We start from the raw sequence: 21,660 nt of genomic DNA on the forward strand, positions 1-21,660 counted from the left end.
TTTAGGAACATCTTTAATGGTTTAGCTGAGCTATAAATTGGACAGATAATTTGGTCATACATATGGAATTGCTGAATGTATAACAGGCCCACTGGGAAGAGTCATGATTCGGGACATGCCCAGATTGGCCTATTATTACAGGGATATTTAAATACAGAAAACCATTGGCATTCACATCCGGCAGGGCTTATGTAAGATGGGTAAACCTCATACTTGCATGATTGCTTTCTGTTTGGCAGCTTGCAGGAGAAGGTGCCAGTGTAAGTTTCGGCCTGATAGAGCCTGGTGATTCTAGGTGAGTGCTTTGTGATGGTGAAGTGCAATTACCCATTTGCCTGTAAAATGACCTTTGTGTTCCAGTCTTGTGAACTCAGTGGTAAAGATAAACAAATTGATCCGCTGTGAATCAACTTTTAGTTGAATTTCCAGTTTTGCAGGTCATAGCGAATTCGAAAAATGTACAATTTGATTCAGGTCTAAGGGGTATCGTTTCTCCTTATGGAGAGTGACATACCATCTCTGGCTTGTCAAGGTAAGGAGGCTTATTCGCCGTGCAATGCTCCTCTGGGAAATATTGCATGACTCGTTAAAGGGTTGATTGTGACTTGTAGGATCGCTACTTCCAACAGGTGGCGCTATAGAGTTAAGTCCTCTTTTTCTCAGAAGAGGCAATTTGAATATTTAATTTCCCAGAGGAGCATTGCACGGTGAATAAGCCTCCTTACCTTGACAAGCCAGAGATGGTATGTCACTCTCCATAAGGAGAAACGATACCCCTTAGACCCCAGTCCAGAGCCTCTCACCTAGCCAAATCAGTTCTCATGCTTCGCACTGACGAGGGCCAACAGCCTGAAACACCGTGTCTGCGAATTGAGATACTGATTTGGCTTTTATCCTAAGACATATTACATGACTCGTTAAAGGGTTGATTGTGACTTGTAGGATTGCTACTTCCAACAGGTGGCGCTTTAGAGTTTAAGTCCTCTTTTTTGTCAGAAGAGGCAATTTGCAATTTGATTCAATAATAAAAAGAATTCCTAAACTGACAGCATCAGCCAGATAGCAAACTCATGATGTCAGCTGCGAATGTGTGGGCTTCCTCATAATGCATTGTAGCTATCAATCACATCACATACTCCTCCTGCTTGTCTGTGCTAGACTATCACAGGGACTTTAAAAAAAGGGAATTCAGCACAATTTTAAGATTTTACAATCTAAGGATAGGAGGTCAGAGTACACAGCTCATTACACATACAGGGAGAAAAAAAGCACATAGAAAATACAAGTGGTAGTCTCACTATGTTAATAATTATCCAAAGATTCAAGTGTTAGGAAGGTGCTGGGGCTGCGTAGTCAGTGTGACTGAGAATTGATTGTGATCTGTGATATTCTACAGTACAGCACCTTTCTTTTTTCTTTCTTCACACACTGCAAATAAGTAGTATAATTTATACCCCTCTGTACTAATTGTACTAATTTTGCTACTGAAGAAAAATACTAAAATCAAAGGCATGTGCGTTATTTTTAGAATAACAAACCTATTGCCAATTCTAAAAAAGGGATAATCTTTTCTCTTAGTTGAGAAGCCATTACTTTGAAATAGCACACCTATTTCTACTTCATAAATAATGGGATAATTTTTGGACGACTTGTGAAAAAGCGATTACTTATTCATTTAATTAAAAAAAAAAGCTCTTGATACTCCCCAAATAGGGATAATTTTTGTACCACCCCTTGTGAACAAGCCACAGCTTTTCCATTTGCACCAACTACAGAATGTAGTATGTATAAACACCAGCAATACATGAATATGCTAAAAAAGAGATACTTTTTGAATAGTTTTAACAATTTAAGTAACCTAAAACATTTTTTACTGCAGTATGTTGTCAAATATGCTGTTGATTACCATCCATTTACACCTACCCAGATAGGTTGAGATCACTTGAACATTAAAAAGGCTGTGTTTGCATTAAAGAGGCATGGAGGATTCATGGCAAATTTATTAAAAAAAAAAACTCCTAGAGGTTATGAGGAACCATGGAGATTGCAGACAGAGCAAAAGAGGTAAACATCAAGAAAAGGGTTTCAATGGGATAAAGTAAAATCATACTTTAATTCAATACTTAAAAACATAAAACATTGTGAATAAAAGATGTGGGTGATCTTTGGACATTTTCTCTTTCCCCATATCCCCCAGTTATCTATTCACAATGTGTTATGTTTTTAACTATTGAATTAAAGTATGATTTTATTCTGTCCCATCAGAAGCTGGATCACTTCCTTCCTGTTTGCATTGGCTGACGCTGAGCAGTAACGTGGTCTTGTCTTTCCCCGTGGATTGGATGTTTATTGAGGGTGAGCTGGACTTTTCTGTACTTTTAATACTGTAATGTGACTTCCCCCTAGAAACTTGTAGACAGGGCAGGTTGAGTTAGCCTCCTACAGATCAACATTGGCACTGGGAAATGCAAGCCTACAGATATTCTCAAAATTACTTTTCATGGACTGTGGAGTGCACAATCAGTGTTCCAGTTTCTGTGCAGGACTGTTCAGAAAGTGAACATTATATATTTTTTCTCATTAGCACAAATATCCTTAATAAAGGGATCATAAATGCTAAAACTACTTTTTTAAATTAGATTAATAAAACATTGCACAGTTTGTGAGTTGTCTAAATACCTTCAGTCTTTGTGCCATTTTCAATACCAAGATGCTGCTCTGCTCTTGCTCAGGTCTACTCAGTATTCAGTAGTGCTATAAATTATCTGCTAACACTAATGGTTCACATAAGTTTGCCCCTTAAGTACAGTGGGTATGGAAAGTATTCAGACCCTTTTACATTTTTCACTCTTTGTTTCATTGCAGCCATTTGGTAAATTCAAAAAAGTTCATTTTTTTCATTAATGTACACTCTGCACCCCATCTTGACTGAAAAAAACAGAAATGTAGAAATTTTTACAAATTTATTAAAAAAGAAAAACTGAAATATCACATGGTCATAAGTAGGGTTGAGCGAAAGAGAGAGAAAAAAAAAATCCCCATTGACGTGCATAGGGTTTCGTGTTCCGGCCAATTTCGCCCGACTCGACTTTTCAAAAAGTTGGGTTTCGCGAAACATTACTCGACCCTAAAAAAGTCAAAGTCGCTCAACCCTAGTCATAAGTATTCAGACCCTTTGCTCAGACACTCATATTTAAGTCACATGCTGTCCATTTCCTTGTGATCCTCCTTGAGATGGTTCTACCCCTTCATTGGATTCCAGCTGTGTTCAATCAAACTGATAGGACGTGATTTGGAAAAGCACTTACCTGTCTATATAAGACCTCACAGCTTACAGTGCATATTAGACCAAATGAGAATCATGAGGTCAAAGGAACTGGCCAAGGAGTCCAGAGACAGAATTGAGGCAAGGCACAGATCTGGCCAAGGTTACAACAGAGTTTCTGCAGTACTCAAGGTTCCTAAGAGCACAGTAGCCTCCATAATCCTTAAATGGAAGACGTTTGGGACCACCAGAAGTCTTCCTAGACCTGGCCGTCCAGCCAAATTGAGAAATCATGGGAGAAGAGCCTTGGTGAGAGAGGAAAAGAAGAACCCCAAGATCACTGTGGCTAAGCTCCAAAGATGCAGTAGGGAGATGGGAGTGTGACCAGGGTCCTGGTCGTCGCAGTGGTATTGCTTTCCTCTCGGGGAGAGTGATGCTACGTTTGGAGGCAAAGAAGGATAACTGCATCCAGGTATCACAAACATGCAACACATTTCACACTCCAGGCCACCAGGGGGAGCTCTTGCTCCTATTTATTAGGTCACTCCCCACATAGGTAAAACTGGTCGCCTGTAGGGAAAGTTAGTTGGTTGCTGGCTGAGCTCAGCTCAGTTAGTTGGTCCCTGACAGGGGTGGGATCCTGTCAGAGAACGAAGGAAAAGGACACGGAGCTGTGCATGCCCTCAGAGCTGCAGCTCCTGGGAAGAGACAATAGAAGGCAGAACTGTATTGAAGCAAGCATGAAGGAAGTCGTGGCAAAGGAGAGGATACCAGAAGGGGACCAGCTCTACGCACGCTGCCTCCTTCTGAGGCACAGAACCCCGGTAGCCGAAACACTGAGGGAGTAACGACCTTTATGCTTTGCTCCAGAGATGGGCAGGACAGCTAATTGCAAGTTACCTGTCCGCCCTAAACCCAGGAGGCACGGTGGCAACCTATGGAGGCCAGGGCATGCTAGAGTCCCTATAAACAGCCTCAAGCCACCAGTCATACGGGTTTGTCCTATCTATATGGGGGACAGAGAGAGAGACATTACATCTGTGAGGACCTTATGTGAAGCCTTAGGCAGTAAGGAACTACAACACTGCAGAGCAAGGGAAGGCTACTGATTTCCACCTGGACAAGGGGACTCTGGACTTCCCTCCAAACCGGCCGGACTCTGCCTGCCCTGTGATCTGGTGCCCTGGACTGTGGATGCTGAAGTCTTCAGTAAAGGTAAAGAGACTGCAACCTTGTGTCCTCGTTCTTCACTGTGCCATTCATCATTCACCAGTTACACACTGGGAAGCCCTGGGGATACACTTCACCTGTGGGAAGGTATACCATCTAGCTGCCATAACATCACCCCAGCGGACCCCTTAAAGCAGCATTGGTCACCCTGACCGAATACCACAGGTGGCGTCACGAACACAAACTTTATCCCTTTAAAGACCTTTCCCTTTTACACGGATGTCCCAGGGCCACGGACCGAGTGACTATGCCAGAACTGTGCCTAACTGTGATTTGTGCTAAAAGACTGTATAACTAATGAACCGTGATTTGCCGCCAAAAATTCCCGCCAAAACCACCGCCATTACAGCGCCACGAGGAGCGCCGGAGAAGAAGAGCGTGCCAACGTGGGCGTGAACTAACTGAGAAGCGCAAAAAATAATGGCTGCCCAGTCCATATACTTCTGTACCTTGAGGACGTGTCCGTCAGCAGCCGAGATCCGCCTCCTGATCCTAAATGGTGGGAGGACACCAAGAAAAAGGAACCGCCCCCGGAGGAGAGAGCGGGAAAGAGACCAGGACGGAGAGAGCCACATGGAGGATGCCATGGCCAGCCGCCCGGAACCAGAGCGTGGGGTGGAAGTGGAGAACTCCCCCAGCCACCTTTAAAGACACCGCAGCCAGGCATCACCCGTTGGCCCTGACTTCCTGCAAGCCGGAGTGGAGGAGCTCATTAACCAAATCCTACAGATGCAGCTGAGCGGCAAGGCCACGTGTCGGGCGGCACCCGCGGAAAACTCACCAGCACCGCTCTACTTCTAGTACTTGTGTAAAAATCTGATGTACTTTTAGGTCAAATATATGCAGAAATAAGGAGAATTCTGAAGGGTTCACAAACTTTGAAATGCCAGTATACACTCTTCTTTCCTTCTTGAGCAGTGCTATGTTCACTTCTCATTTATATCTATGGGTCTCATTGAAGTCAATGTAGTCAACCTTAACACTAGAAGTCCCAGAAATTTCGAGCTCCCCCCTGAAGTCCTGAAAGAGGGTCAAATGACCCTTAGGGTACCGTCACACAGTGAAATTTCCATCGCTACGACGGTACGATTCGTGACGTTCTAGCGATATCGTTACGATATCGCTGTGTCTGACACGCTACTGCGATCAGACATCACGCTGAGAATCGTACGTCGTAGCAGATCGTTTGAAACTTTCTTTCGTCGCTTGATCACCCGCTGACATCGCTGGATCGTTGTGTGTGACAGCGATCCAGCGATGTGTTCGCTTGTAACCAGGGTAAACATCGGGTAACTAAGCGCAGGGCCGCGCTTAGTAACCCGATGTTTACCCTGGTTACAAGCGTAAACGTAAAAAAACAAACAGTATATACTTACATTCCGGTGTCTGTCCTCCGGCGTCTCAGCTTCTCTGCACTGTGAGCGCCTGCCGGCCGGAAAGCGAGCACAGCGGTGACGCGGTGACGTCACCGCTCTGCTTTCCGGCTATGGTGCTCACACAGTGCAGAGAAGCAGAACGCCGAAGGACAGACACCGGAATGTGAGTATGTACTGTTTGTTTTTTTTACGTTAACGCTGGTAACAAGGGTAAACATCGGGTTACGTCACGAATCGTGCCGTCGCAGCAATGGAAATTTCACTGTGTGACGGTACCCTTAGTCCAAACTGACAACTCTGGTGGCTCCAATTAGCATCCTTTCATTTGTAAATGTGGCCATTGCCTGAGGAATCTGCAGGGGGCAATTGTGTTGATCCACCTCAACAAAGGTCTTGTAAGAGAGTGTAAACAAAAGAATGTAAGCTGCTCCTGAGTGTATCTGCCCACCCCCAGCTGCATTGTTAGCAAATTTGCAAGCAGCCTTTTGTGCTGTGGGGGATAAATAGGTGACTGCTTCACCTATTTTGTTCACAAGAAACAAAATGCAGAGAAGGCACACCATTCAACAGGCATTGGAACTGATCCTGACAACACCAACCCTTCTGACTCGGAGAAGACATAGTCCTTCAACCGGATTCGGACTCTGAGCTGTCTTCAGGTTAGATTTTTCAAATTAACTATTTTTATTTCCTGACTATCTTTTGTAGGCTAGGTTTACATTTGAGAGAATTTCAGTTCCCTGCGAATCCAGCGGGGAACTTAGAAATTTTCTCAGCCTCCGCATGTTCCCCGCATGTGGGAGAGTGGGGAACGCGGTTCCTAGCAACCCGCTGTGTTTACTGGTTACCAGCTACACAGCGGGCTGCGGGGAGTGCAATTCGCACCCCCGCATCCCCCCTCCCCAGGGAACGCATCTTGAGGCGTTGGCAAGTGAGCCGACAGAGACCTGTTATGACCTGGTGGTTAAGAGGCCACACCGATATGACCTGGTGGCTAAAACGCAACATGGGACGAGCTCTGAGGAGGTGGTATCTCTACTGACCGCAATCCCTAATCCTAACAACAACACTAGTAATAGCCGTGGGATGTTCCTGACTCTCCCTAGACACCTCTTCACAGCCTAAGAATTAACTACCCCTAAAGAAGGAAATAGAAAGCTATCTTGCCTCAGAGAAAACCCCAAAAGGAAAGATAGCCCCCCACAAATATTGGCTGTGAATGGAGAGGGAAATGACATACACAGAAATGAAATCAGTTTTCAGCAAAGGAGGCCAATACTAAACTTGATAGACAGAGAGAAAAGGATACTGTGCGGTCAGTATTAAAAACTATAAAAATCCACGCAGAGTTTACAAAAAATTAACTCCACACCGACTCATGGTGTGGAGGGGCAAATCTGCTTCCCAGAGCTTCCAGCTAGCCTGAATATGACATAGTGACAAGCTGGACGAAAAGAGACATATTTGCAAAGCAATAATGTCGAAAGCAAATGGACGGACAAGAACTAGCAGAACTTATCTTTTGCTGACAAGGACAGGCCATATGAGAAATCAAAGGAGAGAACCTTTTCGGGACCTTGGGCATGCACACACCACTACGCCACCAACGGAAAACTAAGCAAGATCTGGGGGAAGACACCATGCCCTTTTGACCAGACCAGCCTGATTGACAGGTGAAAACGGCTACTTTGGTAAGGTATTTTGGCAGCATAGGTGGGGAATCGGGGTCCACAAAATACACTGTTGTAATGCACAGCTCAGGCCCTATTTAACAGTATTTTTATCTCATACTGAAAAAACGGGGTGACAGGTGCCCTTTAAGGGAATAGGGCTCCGCAAAAGCTCCAAGGAAAAACCACAGCGCTTGGCAAATTCTAAGTCCATTAAGTTCAGGGCAGCGCCAGAATCCACAAATGCCATAACAGAAAAGGACGACAATGAGCAAATCAGGGTAACAGACAAAAGAAATTTAGGCTGTACAGTACCAATGGTAACAGACCTAGGGACCCTCTTAGTACGCTTAGGGCAATCAGAAATAGCATGAGCAGAATCACCACAGTAAAAACACAGGCCATTCTGACGTCTGAATCTCTGCCTTTCTGCTCTAGTCAAAATCCTATCACATTGCATAGGCTCAGGACTCTGCTCAGAGGACACTGCCATATGGTGCACAACCTTGCGCTCGCGCAGGCGCCGATCAATCTGAATGGCCAAAGACATTGACTCATTCAGACCAGCAGGCGTGGGAAACCCCACCATAACATCTTTAAGGGCTTCAGAAAGACCCTTTCTGAAAATCGCTGCCAGGGCATACTCATTCCATCTTGTGAGCACAGATCACTTTCTAAATTTCTGGCAATATACTTCTGCTGCTTCCTGACCATGACACAGAGCCAGCAAAGTTTTTTCTGCCTGATCCACAGAATTAGGCTCGTCATACAGCAATCCGAGCGCTTGAAAAAATGCGTCAATATTGAGCAATGCAGGATTTCCTGGCTCAAGGGAGAATGCCCAGTCCTGCGGGTCGCCACGCAGCAAATAAATAACAATCTTCACCTGCTGAATGGGGTCACCAGAGGAACGGGGTCTCAGAGCAAAAAACAATCTGCAATTATTTTTAAAATTCAAAAATTTAGATCTATCCCCAGAAAATAAATCAGGAATAGGAATTCTAGGCTCTAATACCGGAGTCTGGACAACATAATTTTGGATACTCTGTTGAGTTGATCCACGCGCAAGGACAGACCCTGAACCTCCATATCAGCACCAAAATCCTGAACCACCCAGAGATTAAGGGGAAAAAAAAGACAAAACAAGCTACAAAGGAAAAAAAAATGACTCAGAACTTTCTTTTCCCTCTTTTGAGATGCATTTAACACATTGTGGGCCAGCTGTACTGTTATGACCTGGTGGTTAAGAGGCCACACCGATATGACCTGGTGGCTAAAACGCAACATGGGACGAGCACTGAGGAGGTGGTATCTGTACTGACCGCAATCCCTAATCCTAACAACAACACTAGTAATAGCCGTGGGATGTTCCTAACTCTCCCTAGACACCTCTTCACAGCCTAAGAATTAACTACCCCTAAAGAAGGAAATAGAAAGCTATCTTGCCTCAGAGAAAACCCCAAAAGGAAAGATAGCCCCCCACAAATATTGGCTGTGAGTGGAGAGGGAAATGACATACACAGAAATGAAATCAGTTTTCAGCAAAGGAGGCCAATACTAAACTTGATAGACAGAGAGAAAAGGATACTGTGCGGTCAGTATTAAAAACTACAAAAATCCACGCAGAGTTTACAAAAAATTAACTCCACACCGACTCACGGTGTGGAGGGGCAAATCTGCTTCCCAGAGCTTCCAGCTAGCCTGAATATGACATAGTGACAAGCTGGACGAAAAGAGACATATTTGCAAAGCAATAATGTCCAAAGCAAATGGACGAACAAGAACTAGCAGAACTTATCTTTTGCTGACAAGGACAGGCCATATGAGAAATCCAAGGAGAGAACTAAATCCAACCTAAGACATTGACAGCTGGCATGAACTAAAGCCCAGAGCAGGTTTAAATAACAAACCCAGGCAAGGCGATCAGTGATGGCAGCTGCTACAGCTACCTAACGGAGCAGCAGTTCCACTCGAAACCACCAGAGGGAGCCCAAGGGCAGAACTCACAAAAATACCATTAGCAACCACAGGAGGGAGCTCCAGAACGGAATTCACAACAGAGACCGCAAAAGATGGCACAGTATGGCGTGAAGTACAAGTGGGGAAACGTCTCCATTTCACCCCAATAGAACCGTACCCTACAGAGCCAAGTGCTAAGGCCAGACAAAGTGTCCAGAGTCGCCTTCAGAACTTCCTCTGTTTTATCACTCTTGACTTGCTTCGTAGCATGGACTACTCAACATGCACGTCACACGGAGCAGGTGGATTGGTTCATGGGTCTCCCGGAACTAATGGCATTTATTTCAGTCATTATCTTGCGGGGGGTGACCAAGGTTCTATAACTACGTGACAGCTGGTCAGCAAACCTGGCAAAAGCAAGGATCATTGCAACTATGACCCGAAACCGCTTCCAAGACATCATGCAACACCTACGCTTTGATGACATGTTCACACGCAGTGAGCGAGTGGAGACCGATAAGTTTGCTGCAATCTCCAATGTGTGGAGATCGTTTGTCACCAACTGCATCGCATCCTACAACCCTGGTCGACACATCACTATTGATGAACAGCTTTTCCCGTCAAAGACTCGTTGCTGTTTTCTGCAATACATTGCAACAAAACCAGGCAAGTTTGGCATCAAGTTTTGGGTGGCTTGCGACTTGAAATCAAAGTACATCTGTAATGTCCTCCCATATCTTGGCAAGGACCCCAGTCGTCCCAGCGGGGAGAGACTGTCCGAAACTGTAGTGATGAGGCTAATGGAACCATTCATGGACAATGGCAGAACTGTAACCGTAATGTTACATCATTGTCACTTGCACAATGACTGCTTAGCTGGAAAACCACTATCCTCGGCACAGTCAACAAGAGTCGCCGGGAAATTCCTCAATCCGCTAGACAGATGGAATGCACTGAATTCACCACTCAGGTGTTTTCAACCACTGGTGCCACACTGCCAGTGTATGCACCCAAACGAAAGAAGGCCGTCTACATTCTCAGCAGCATGCACAGCGTGGTTGAGACTGAGGATACCAAACAAAAGGAAGCCTAACACGGTCACACAATACAACCACACAAAGTGCGGTGTGGATGTAATGGACCAAATGGTGCGGGAGTACAGCGTGCGTGCAGGAACATGGAGATGGCCAGTCGCCGTGTTCTACAACATGACTGACATGGCAGCACTGAATGCTCATGTTCTTTATCAGGCATGCACTGGGGTGCAGGAGAGACGGGTGGACTTCCTGGTTGAGCTTGCAAAAGAGTTAGGTGGCTCTCATGTGACTGAAAAGAAGGCACGCAAGGAGAAACTCCTTCAGCAACAACCTTCCACACCCAGCCCTGGCAAAAGGGCGAAGTGTCAGGTCAACCATCGATGCACGAACAATTGTGCAACTGAGAGATATGTTGACTGCTACAAATACACGTGTGGCAAATGTACCAGGGACATGCCCAGGCTGTGCCAGGTATGTTCCGACAGTGCAGACAGACTGCTGAGTGAGTGCTGAAATGCTAGTCACACAAGAAGGACATACCACTCACACACACACAATCAGCCCCCCACTGCAGCCTATTGTAAATATGTGTGGAATTGTTTTATTCCTTGTATTTTTTTATTATTTTTATAACAAAAATAAAAAGCATGGAAACAAATAACAGTTGTTCTTTTGTATATTTTTCACACTGAAATTTCAGTCCTCTTGTGCGATTTTCGCACAATTTTTTTTCGCTAGTGTGCTTGAGGCCTTAGACACAAATGCTTCTGGTCATTACTCACAGCTGTACCTTGCTCTAAAATTTCTAATTCTCTGTTTAAAATATATAAAAAATGATTCATTGTTTCAGTGCTTTTTTTGCTCAAATAAAACTAAACTAAATACAATATGTATAGTCTTTATATTATCAAATACAATAAACTGAATAGAACTAGCTAGAAACTAAATGGCTAAACTCAATGGAAAACAACAACCTCCTGTGGTGCGACAGTAATGGCCTTAATTACAGAACAAAAGACGGTGATTAGAGGATGTTAGCTAAAATCCTTCAGGTCATTCGACCCGTCTCTAGGTTCCAAAGGTAGAAATGTTAAATGACCCCTCTCTGGGACTTCTAGTGTTAAGCATGTTATGTATTTAGGGCTGGGCAGTCAGGGCATCTGCCCCTGGCACAGCCAGCAGGGGGGGCACAGTCGGGCTGTGTTATCCGACGGTCCGAGATGTCTACCATGGCGGCTGCAGTTTACTGCTCCAACACTGGAATTTTGCTATTCTCTGACCTGGCTGTCAAGTTGACAGCTGGGTCAGAGAAGGGGCAGCGCACCGACTCCCAGTGAACAATTGCATCTTTCAGAGTGGGGGGGATAGGTGTGGACACAGAAAGGGGATGATCAGTGCGAATGCAGTATGGGGAGGAATGTATACGGACACAGTATAAGCAGAGAGTGGGGGGATGGGTGCAGACACAGTATGTGGAGCGAGTGGGGGATGAGTGCAGACACAGTATGAGTAGCGAGGGAAAAATGAATGTGGACACAGTATGGGAAGAGAGAGTGATAGGATGGGTGCGGGCACAGTATGGGGAGTCGGTGGGATGTGTGAGGAGGCAGTATGTGAGTGAGGGGGTAAATATATGAGGAGACAGTATGGTTTGCGGGAGGGATGTGAGAGGAGACAGTATGAGGGGGAGGGGGAAATGTATGTTGAGACGATTGAGGGGAATAGTGCAAGGAGACATAATGGGGGGAGAAAAGTGAGAGTGGGCACAGAATAGAGACTGAATAGTGTGGGTACGGTAGCATGGGTGAACAGTGTAAGGGTACAGTCAGAATGGGACAGTAAGCCAAGGAGGGGGAGTGTGATGATCAGGGGGCACAGTATAGAGACTGGGCCCTATAGGGAGTGCAATTAGGAAATAGGGTGCACTACATAAATGGGCATAAATGGCATAAGTACGGGTGTTGCAACATGCTCAGGAAGGAAATGTATCAAAAATGGGGAGAAAAAGTCAATGCATGAACATAGTGCACTCCTGGATGAGAAAAAATATCAAAATACTTTATTAAGGACAAGCATAAAACACCCAAGATGATTAAAAACATTTAAAAACAATATGAAATAACACAATTACATCCCTGGGATAAATAGAGTCCATATATGAATCAGTATGAACTGTGACAAAGATGAACAAACTCATGACCATACCATAGGGGTCTATATACAGAGATGTATATAAATGGGACCTTTCCTGCTAGGGCGATTCAGACAAAAGAAACAACCAATACAAGGTATGCAGTATACCCAGGGCCGTTTCTTCAACAGGGCGGGCAGGGCGGCCACACGGGGCGCCGTGGGGCCGGGGGGCGCAGGAGAGGCCTCGGGCCCCGGTGGTCCCCTGCCCGCTGCTGCTGCTGTTTAAGGGCTGTCAGGGGCGCGGATGCCGCGCTCAGTGCTGAGCGCGGGCGCGCCCTGCCCGAACTCAGCTGCAAATCTGACAGCTGAGCGGTCAGATCATCGCCTCGCGTCGCCGCGCCCCCCCCCCCGCACCGCACATCAGGGCCGTTTCTTCAACAGGGCGGGCAGGGCGGCCACACGGGGCGCCGTGGGGCCGGGGGGCGCAGGAGAGGCCTCGGGCCCCGGTGGTCCCCTGCCCGCTGCTGCTGCTGTTTAAGGGCTGTCAGGGGCGCGGATGCCGCGCTCAGTGCTGAGCGCGGGCGCGCCCTGCCCGAACTCAGCTGCAAATCTGACAGCTGAGCGGTCAGATCATCGCCTCGCGTCGCCGCGCCCCCCCCCCCGCACCGCACATAATGGTTGCGGCCACCTCGGCGCCGCCACTCACCCATACCTCCCAACCGTCCCGATTTCAGCGGGACAGTCCCGCTTTGGCACCGGGGTCCCGCTGTCCCGCTTCGGGCATTTAAAATCCCGAATTTGCGGCCGCCGGTGAAGCCCCGCCCACTTCCGGGACGTAGAGAGAGCCTGTTTTTTTTTTTTTTTATATAAAAGCTGCCTCCTGACCGCCCGCGCAACACCCCCCCCCCCTCCCGCCCCCTGTGCGGCGCTGCCACGCTGAAGGAGAGAGCCTGCAGCAATCAAGAAGAAAGGTCAGCGATTCACTACCTCTGGCTGTGTGTGCACGGAGCTCCGGCTTCTGCTCTTAGCTGCTATCCCGGCAGAGAAGGAGAGACGGGGGAGGTGCCGGGATAGTGCAGAGCTGTGAGCAGGAGACTGAAGACTTCAGCAGAGAGCTGCACATGGACATCAGCCGCCCCTGCATCACAGAGGAGATTGTGTGTGTGTGATGTGTGTGATGGCTGCGTGTGTGTGTGTGTGATGGCTGGGTGTGTGTGTGTGATGGCTGTGTGTGTGTGATGGCTGCGTGTGTGTGTGTGTGATGGCTGCGTGTGTGTGATGGCTGCGTGTGTGTGTGTGATGGCTGTGTGTGTGTGATGGCTGCGTGTGTGTGTGTGTGATGGCTGCGTGTGTGTGTGTGTGATGGCTGCGTGTGTGTGTGTGATGGCTGCGTGTGTGTGTGATGGCTGCGTGTGTGTGTGTGATGGCTGCGTGTGTGTGTGTGATGGCTGCGTGTGTGTGTGATGGCTGCATGTGTGATGGCTGCGCGTGTGTGTGTGTGTGTGATGGCTGCGTGTGTGTGTGTGATGGCTGTGTGTGTGATGGCTGCGTGTGTGTGTGATGGCTGCGTGTGTGTGTGTGATGGCTGCGTGTGTGTGATGGCTGCGTGTGTGTGATGGCTGCGTGTGTGTGATGGCTGCGTGTGTGTGATGGCTGCGTGTGTGTGTGATGGCTGTGTGTGTGTGATGGCTGCGTGTGTGTGATGGCTGTGTGTGATGGCTGTGTGTGTGTGATGGCTGTGTGTGTGTGATGGCTGTGTGTGTGTGATGGCTGTGTGTGTGTGATGGCTGCGTGTGTGTGATGGCTGCGTGTGTGTGTGATGGCTGCGTGTGTGTGTGTGTGTGATGGCTGCGTGTGTGATGTCTGCGTGTGTGTGTGATGGCTGCATGTGTGTGTGATGGCTGCGTGTGTGTGTGTGTGTGATGGCTGCGTGTGTGTGTGTGATGGCTGCGTGTGTGTGTGTGTGATGGCTGCGTGTGTGTGTGTGTGATGGCTGCGTGTGTGTGTGATGGCTGCGTGTGTGATGCATTTGTGTCAAAGCTGCATGTGTTTGTGAGCTGCGTGCGTGTGAGCTGCGTGCCTGTGTGTGAGCTGCGTGCCTGTATGTCATTATACAGTATGGAGCATCATGTGTGGTCATTATACAATATGGAGCATCATGTGCGGTCATTATACAGTATGGAGCATCATGTGCGGTCATTATACAGTATGGAGCATTATGTGTGGCCATTATACAGTATGGAGCATCATGTGCGGTCATTATACAGTATGGAGCATCATGTGCGGTCATTATACAATATGGAGCATCATGTGCGGTCATTGTACAGTATGGAGCATCATGTGCGGTCATTATACAGTATGGAGCATCATGTGCGGTCATTATACAGTCTGGAGCATCATGTGCGGTCATTATACAGTCTGGAGCATCATGTGCGGTCATTATACAGTCTGGAGCATCATGTGCGGTCATTATACAGTCTGGAGCATCATGTGCGGTCATTATACAGTCTGGAGCATCATGTGCGGTCATTATACAGTCTGGAGCATCATGTGCGGTCATTATACAGTATGGAGCATCATTTGCGGTCATACAGTATGGAGCATCATGTGCGGTCATTATACAGTATGGAGCATCATGTGCGGTCATTATACAGTATGGAGCATCATGTGGGGTCATTATACAGTATGGAGCATCATGTGCGGTCATTATACAGTCTGGAGCATCATGTGCGGTCATTATACAGTATGGAGCATCATTTGCGGTCATACAGTATGGAGCATCATGTGTGTTCATTATACAGTATGGAGCATCATGTGCGGCCATTATACAGTATGGAGCATCATGTGGGGTCATTATACAGTATGGAGCATCATGTGCGGTCATTATACAGTATGGAGCATCATGTGCGGTCATACAGTATGGAGCATCATGTGTGTTCATTATACAGTATGGAGCATCATGTGTGGCCATTATACAGTATGGAGCGTCATGTGTGTTCATTATACAGTATGGAGCATCATGTGTGGCCATTATACAGTATGGGGCACTGTGTGGCCATATTTTTTTGTTTATAATTATTGTATATGAAACAGTGTGATCGGCAGTGCTAAATGGGTGTGGTTGGGATGTGGATATGGGTGTGACTAATTATGAATGGGTGTGGTCAGAGGCGTGGCCTAAAATTTGCCGCGGCGCGCAAAGCGCGCCGCAAACTTTGTCCCTCTTTCCCATCTTCAAAAGTTGGGAGGTATGACTCACCTCCGCTCCGCGCTGGATGAACAGCGAGAATGAACAGCCAGGATGAGGCAGCTCGGCCACTCCCACACTGATAGCAGGGGCGCCGCGCTCTCGGCTGAGCACGGGCGCTCCCTGAGACAGTGATCAAAGAGCTAAGCACACACACTATCACTGTCAGACTAGGCTGCCTGGCTGTTGCCAATTTCAATGCTGGACAGGACAGGCTGCAGTCTAGTCTGACAGTGGTAGCAGTATAGCAAAAATGCCCACCCCCTGCCTATGGATTAGTCCTTCCCTTCCCAGCAGCCCCATTTAGCAGTCTGAGCGCGCTCAGACTCAGAGGGCAGAGGGCACTGACACACTGAACAGGTGAGGGGGTCTGAGGGATGGGATGGGTTGGGCTAGCCTTTTTTTTTGGATGGGGACCCCCACACCTGCCCCCCCCCCCAACCACCCTTGGGGCATGCTGATTTGGCATGCCCCACAGCATGAAACCCGGGAGGGGGCCCAGCTGACTTACCTCATCTTTGGCAGTCTGGTGGCATCCTCACCCAGGCGAGAAGTGTTGGAAAGAGTTATGGCAGTAACTGTATACCTGGCAACCAATAATTTAGCTTTTCGAGGATCGTCAAATACATTGTTTACACCAAATAATGGACATTTCCTTGGGCTTATAGAGCTTCTTGGAAAATTTGAACCAGTAATGAGAGATCATTTAAAACGAATTACTTCCCAGGAAATCCATACACATTACTGTGGAAATTTAATTCAAAATGAAATTATCTGCTTGATGGCCTCTCAGGTGAAGAAATGTATTCTAGAAAAAGCCAAAAGATCTAAGTATTTTTCAATAATGTTGGACTGCACACAAGATGCAGGTCACACTGAACAGTTGTCATACACCTTAAGATTTGTTGATATAGATGATGATCACGTAGCAATAAAGGAACATTTTATTGGCTATCGTCCTGCTACTGATACATCTGGGGAAAGTCTCGCCAATCTCCTTTTAGAAGAGATTAGTAAATGTGACCTGGAATTAGAAAATGAACTGGCAGAAAAGCTGAATTATTCGGAAGCTATTAATGCTTTTGCAGCGGCTAAATCTAGAAGAGTCAGTTTCTCATAAATCTGCAACCTACAATTTTTAGGATCTGTTTCCAAAATAATTAATAGATATTATTTACCTACAACTTTGTTCTCACCGTTAATAATTAGCATACTTGTCCCTTTTCCCCAAGTTCTATATAAGTTAAAGGCAAATTATAATTTATTAAAAAAAGGGAAGATACAAGCCTGCTCTCTATTTATTACTCAAGCCCACAAAAATAATGTTTATTATTTTCGGTGCCGGGGGGGGGGGGGGGGGGGGAGAAATTTCCTACTCTCGCCCTGTGTCATTTTTGGGCTAGAAACTGCCCTGAGTATACCCAATATCAAACAATATCAGTAACCGTAGATGGGCGTCCCGAAGGACGGTGAAAAAGAGCATGCAAAATGTTGGGCCATCAGATGCCCCGCCGGTGAAACTGAGAAGCGACAATATGTATCACTTTTTGCGATGAGGTGTCCAATCCGCTCCTCCAACAAATCGAAGTTCTCCACTTTCATCTGCACGTATCTGAAAAACTTATCAGGGTTTCCTCGTAACTCCATGTATAAAGTAGAATAAACCCCATGTGTCATTCTCTGTGCTGTTATTGGGTGAATCCAAAAACGCCATCGCCGCAGACAAATGATGCACTGCTGTCTCTCTTGCTTCTTCTCCAGAACAATCAAGCGAATTACCTCAAAAGTAAAATCCACAGATATCTTCAAAATGTTTGCCATCACGCCTTCCACATTCACAACTTGCTCCTCTAAAATCTGTCAAAGATGGGCTGTAGGAACACTGTATACATAAGTTTTCAGTAACCAATCACGTTTGGGAGCCTCCCATGGTTGTTTTTAACCCCTTTATGACCTAGCCTATTTTGACCTTAATGACCTGACCATTTTTTGCAATTCTGACCAGTGTCCCTTTATGAGGTAATAACTCAGGAACGCTTCAACGGATCCTAGCGATTCTGAGATTGTTTTTTTGTGACATTTTGGGCTTCATGTTAGTGGTAAATTTAGGTCGATAATGTTTGCGCTTATTTGTGAAAAAATAGAAATTTGGCAAAAATTTAGAAAATTTTGCAATTTTCTAATTTTGAATATTTATTCTGTTAAACCAGAGAGTTATGAGGCACAAAATAGTTAATAAATAACATTACCCACATGTCTGCTTTACATCAGCACAATTTTGGAAACAAAATTTTTTTTTTGCTAGGAAGTTATAAGGGTTAAAATTTGACCAACGATTTCTCATTTTTACAACAAAATTTACAAAACCATTTTTTTAGGGACCACCTCACATTTGAAGTCAGTTTGAGGTGTCTATATGACTGAAAATACCCAAAAGTGACAACATTCTAAAAACTGCACCCCTCAAGGTGCTCAAAACCACATTCAAGAAGTTTATTAACCCTTCAGGTGCTTCACAGCAGCAGAAGCAACATGGAAGTAAAAAATGAACGTTTAACTTTTTAGTCACAAAAATGATCTTTTAGCAACAATATTTTTTATTTTCCCAAGGGTAAAAGGAGAAACTGGACCCCGAAAGTTATTGTACAATTTGTCCTGAGTACACCGATACCCCATATTTGGGGAGGAACCACTGTTTGGGCACACGACAGGGCTCGGAAGGGAAGGAGCGCCATTTGACTTTTTGAATGAAAAATTGGCTCCAATCTTTAGCGGACACCATGTCGCTTTTGGAGAGCCCCTGTGTGCCTAAAGATTGGAGCTCCCCCACAAGTGTCCCCATTTTGGAAACTAGACCCCCCAAGGAACTTATCTAGATGCATATAGAGCACTTTGAACCCCCAGGTCCTTCACAAATTGATCCGTAAAAATGAAAAAGTACTTTTTTTTCACAAAAATTTTTTTAGCCTCAATTTTTTCATTTTCACATGGGCAACAGGATAAAATGGATCCTAAAATTTGTTGGGCAATTTCTCCTGAGCACACCGATACCTCACATGTGGGGGTAAACTACTGTTTGGGCACACGGCAAGGCTCGGAAGGGAAGGAGCGCCATTTGACTTTTTGAATGAAAAATTGGCTCCAATCTTTAGCGGACACCATGTCGCTTTTGGAGAGCCCCTGTGTGCCTAAAGATTGGAGCTTTCCCACAAGTGTCCCCATTTTGGAAACTAGACCCCCCATGGAACTTATCTAAATGCATAGTGAGCACTTTGAACCCCCAGGTGCTTCACAAATTGATCCGTAAAAATGAAAAAGTAATTTTTTTTCACAAAAATTTTTATTTTAACCTCAATTTTTTCATTTTCACATGGGCAACAGGATAAAATGGATCCTAAAATTTGTTGGGCAATTTCTACTGAGTACACCGATAACTCACATGTGGGGGTAAACCATTGTTTGGGCACACGGCAGGGCTCGGAGGGGAAGGAGTGCCATTTGAATGAAAAATTAGCTCCAATCGTTGTGTGCCTAAACATTGGAGCTCCCAAAAAGAGACCCCATTTTGGAAACTAGACCTCCCAAGGAACTTATCTAGATGTGTTGTGAGCACTTTAAACCCCCAAGTGCTTCACAGAAGTTTATAACGCAGAGCCGTGAAACTAAAAAATAATTTTTCTTATCCAAAATAAAGGAGAGATTAGTGCGTGCTGCAATTTTTATTGAATAACATTGGCTTAAGTGATGTCCTGGCAGGGTCAGTTTTTTCATGGACAGCACTTGGACCTCACATATGGTTGTGTGTAACAAAATCCTACAGCATCTGGTGTGGAAAAGGAAGAGGTCTTTATATGCATTCCTATAGAAGCTTAAAGGGGTTGTCCGATCTAAGGCCGGGGTCACACTCAGCGTAGGGAAATACGGTCCGTATTTTACATGCGTAATATGCAGAAATGTTTCCAAAATAGTGATCCATATGTCATCCGTAGGCAGGGTGTGGCAGCGTACTTTACGCATGTCATCCTCCGTATGTAATCCGTATGGCATCCGTACAGCGAGATTTTCTCGCCGGCTTGCAAAACGGACATACAATGGTTCCATGGGCTCAAATATTCATGAAAACATACAGTATATACAGTTATATATATATATATATATATATATATATATATATATATACACTCACCGGCCACTTTATTAGGTACACCATGCTAGTAACGGGTTGGACCCCCTTTTGCCTTCAGAACTGCCTCAATTCTTCGTGGCATAGATTCAACAAGGTGCTGGAAGCATTCCTCAGAGATTTTGGTCCATATTGACATGATGGCATCACACAGTTGCCGCAGATTTGTCGGCTGCACATCCCAAAGATGCTCCATACAAGGCAGGATGGATCCATGCTTTCATGTTGTTTACGCCAAATTCTGACCCTACCATCCGAATGTCGCAGCAGAAATCGAGACTCATCAGACCAAGCAACGTTTTTCCAATCTTCTACTGTCCAATTTCGATGAGCTTGTACAAATTGTAGCCTCAGTTTCCTGTTCTTAGCTGAAAGGAGTGGTACCCGGTGTGGTCTTCTGCTGCTGTAGCCCATCTGCCTCAAAGTTCGACGCACTGTGCGTTCAGAGATGCTCTTAGGCCTACCTTGGTTGTAACGGGTGGCGATTTGAGTCACTGTTGCCTTTCTATCAGCTCGAACCAGTCTGCCCATTCTCCTCTGACCTCTGGCATCAACAAGGCATTTCCACCCACAGAACTGCCGCTCACTGGATTTTTTTTCTTTTTCGGACCATTCTCTGTAAACCCTAGAGATGGTTGTGCGTGAAAATCCCAGTAGATCAGCAGTTTCTGAAATACTCAGACCAGCCCTTCTGGCACCAACAACCATGCCACGTTCAAAGGCACTCAAATCACCTTTCTTCCCCATACTGATGCTCGGTTTGAACTGCAGGAGATTGTCTTGACCATGTCTACATGCCTAAATGCACTGAGTTGCCGCCATGTGATTGGCTGATTAGAAATTAAGTGTTAACAAGAAGTTGGACAGGTGTACCTAATAAAGTGGCCAGTGAGTGTATATATATTTATATATGTCAGTGAGATATATATATATATATATATATATATATATATATATATATATATATATATATATATATATATATTTAATACAGTGCTAGATAGCTTAAAAGCCAGCAATTCAATTGCTGGCTTTTGCTATCTCCTTCTCAAACCCGACAGGATATGAGACATGGTTTACATACAGTAAACCATTTCATATCCCTTATTTTTGTACATATTCCTCACTAATAATGTTCCAAGTGTCTGTGTGCAAAATTTGGGAGCTCTAGCTGTTAAAATAAAGGGTTAAATCACATAAAAAATTGGCGTGGGCTCCCGCTCAATTTTCTCCGCCAGAGTGGGAAAGCCAGTGACTGAGGGTAGATATTAATAGCCTAGAGACGGACCATGGATATTGGCCCCCCTGGCTAAAAACATCTGCCCACAGCCACCCCAGAAAAGGCACATCTGTAAGATGCGCCTATTCTGGCACTTAGCCTCTCTCTTTCCACTCCCGTGTAGCGGTGGGATATGGGGTAATGAAGGGTTAATGTCACCTTGCTATTGTAAGGTGACATTAAGCCAGGTTAATAATGGAGAGATGTCAATAAGACACCTATCCATTATTAATCCATTAGTAGTAAATGGTTAATAACACACACACACATTAGGAAAAAAG

General features: G+C 45.6%; 1 protein-coding gene across 1 annotated transcript in view; it reads right to left on the reverse strand.

Moving 5' to 3' along the window:
• The window catches only part of LOC143808311 (ceruloplasmin-like), a 168,944-nt gene that overhangs the window by 137,467 nt on the left and 9,817 nt on the right, over nt 1-21,660 (reverse strand). The window lies entirely within an intron of this gene.

Source organism: Ranitomeya variabilis, chromosome 2 (genome assembly GCF_051348905.1).
Source record: "Ranitomeya variabilis isolate aRanVar5 chromosome 2, aRanVar5.hap1, whole genome shotgun sequence".
NCBI classification, from domain to species: Eukaryota; Metazoa; Chordata; class Amphibia; order Anura; family Dendrobatidae; genus Ranitomeya; species Ranitomeya variabilis.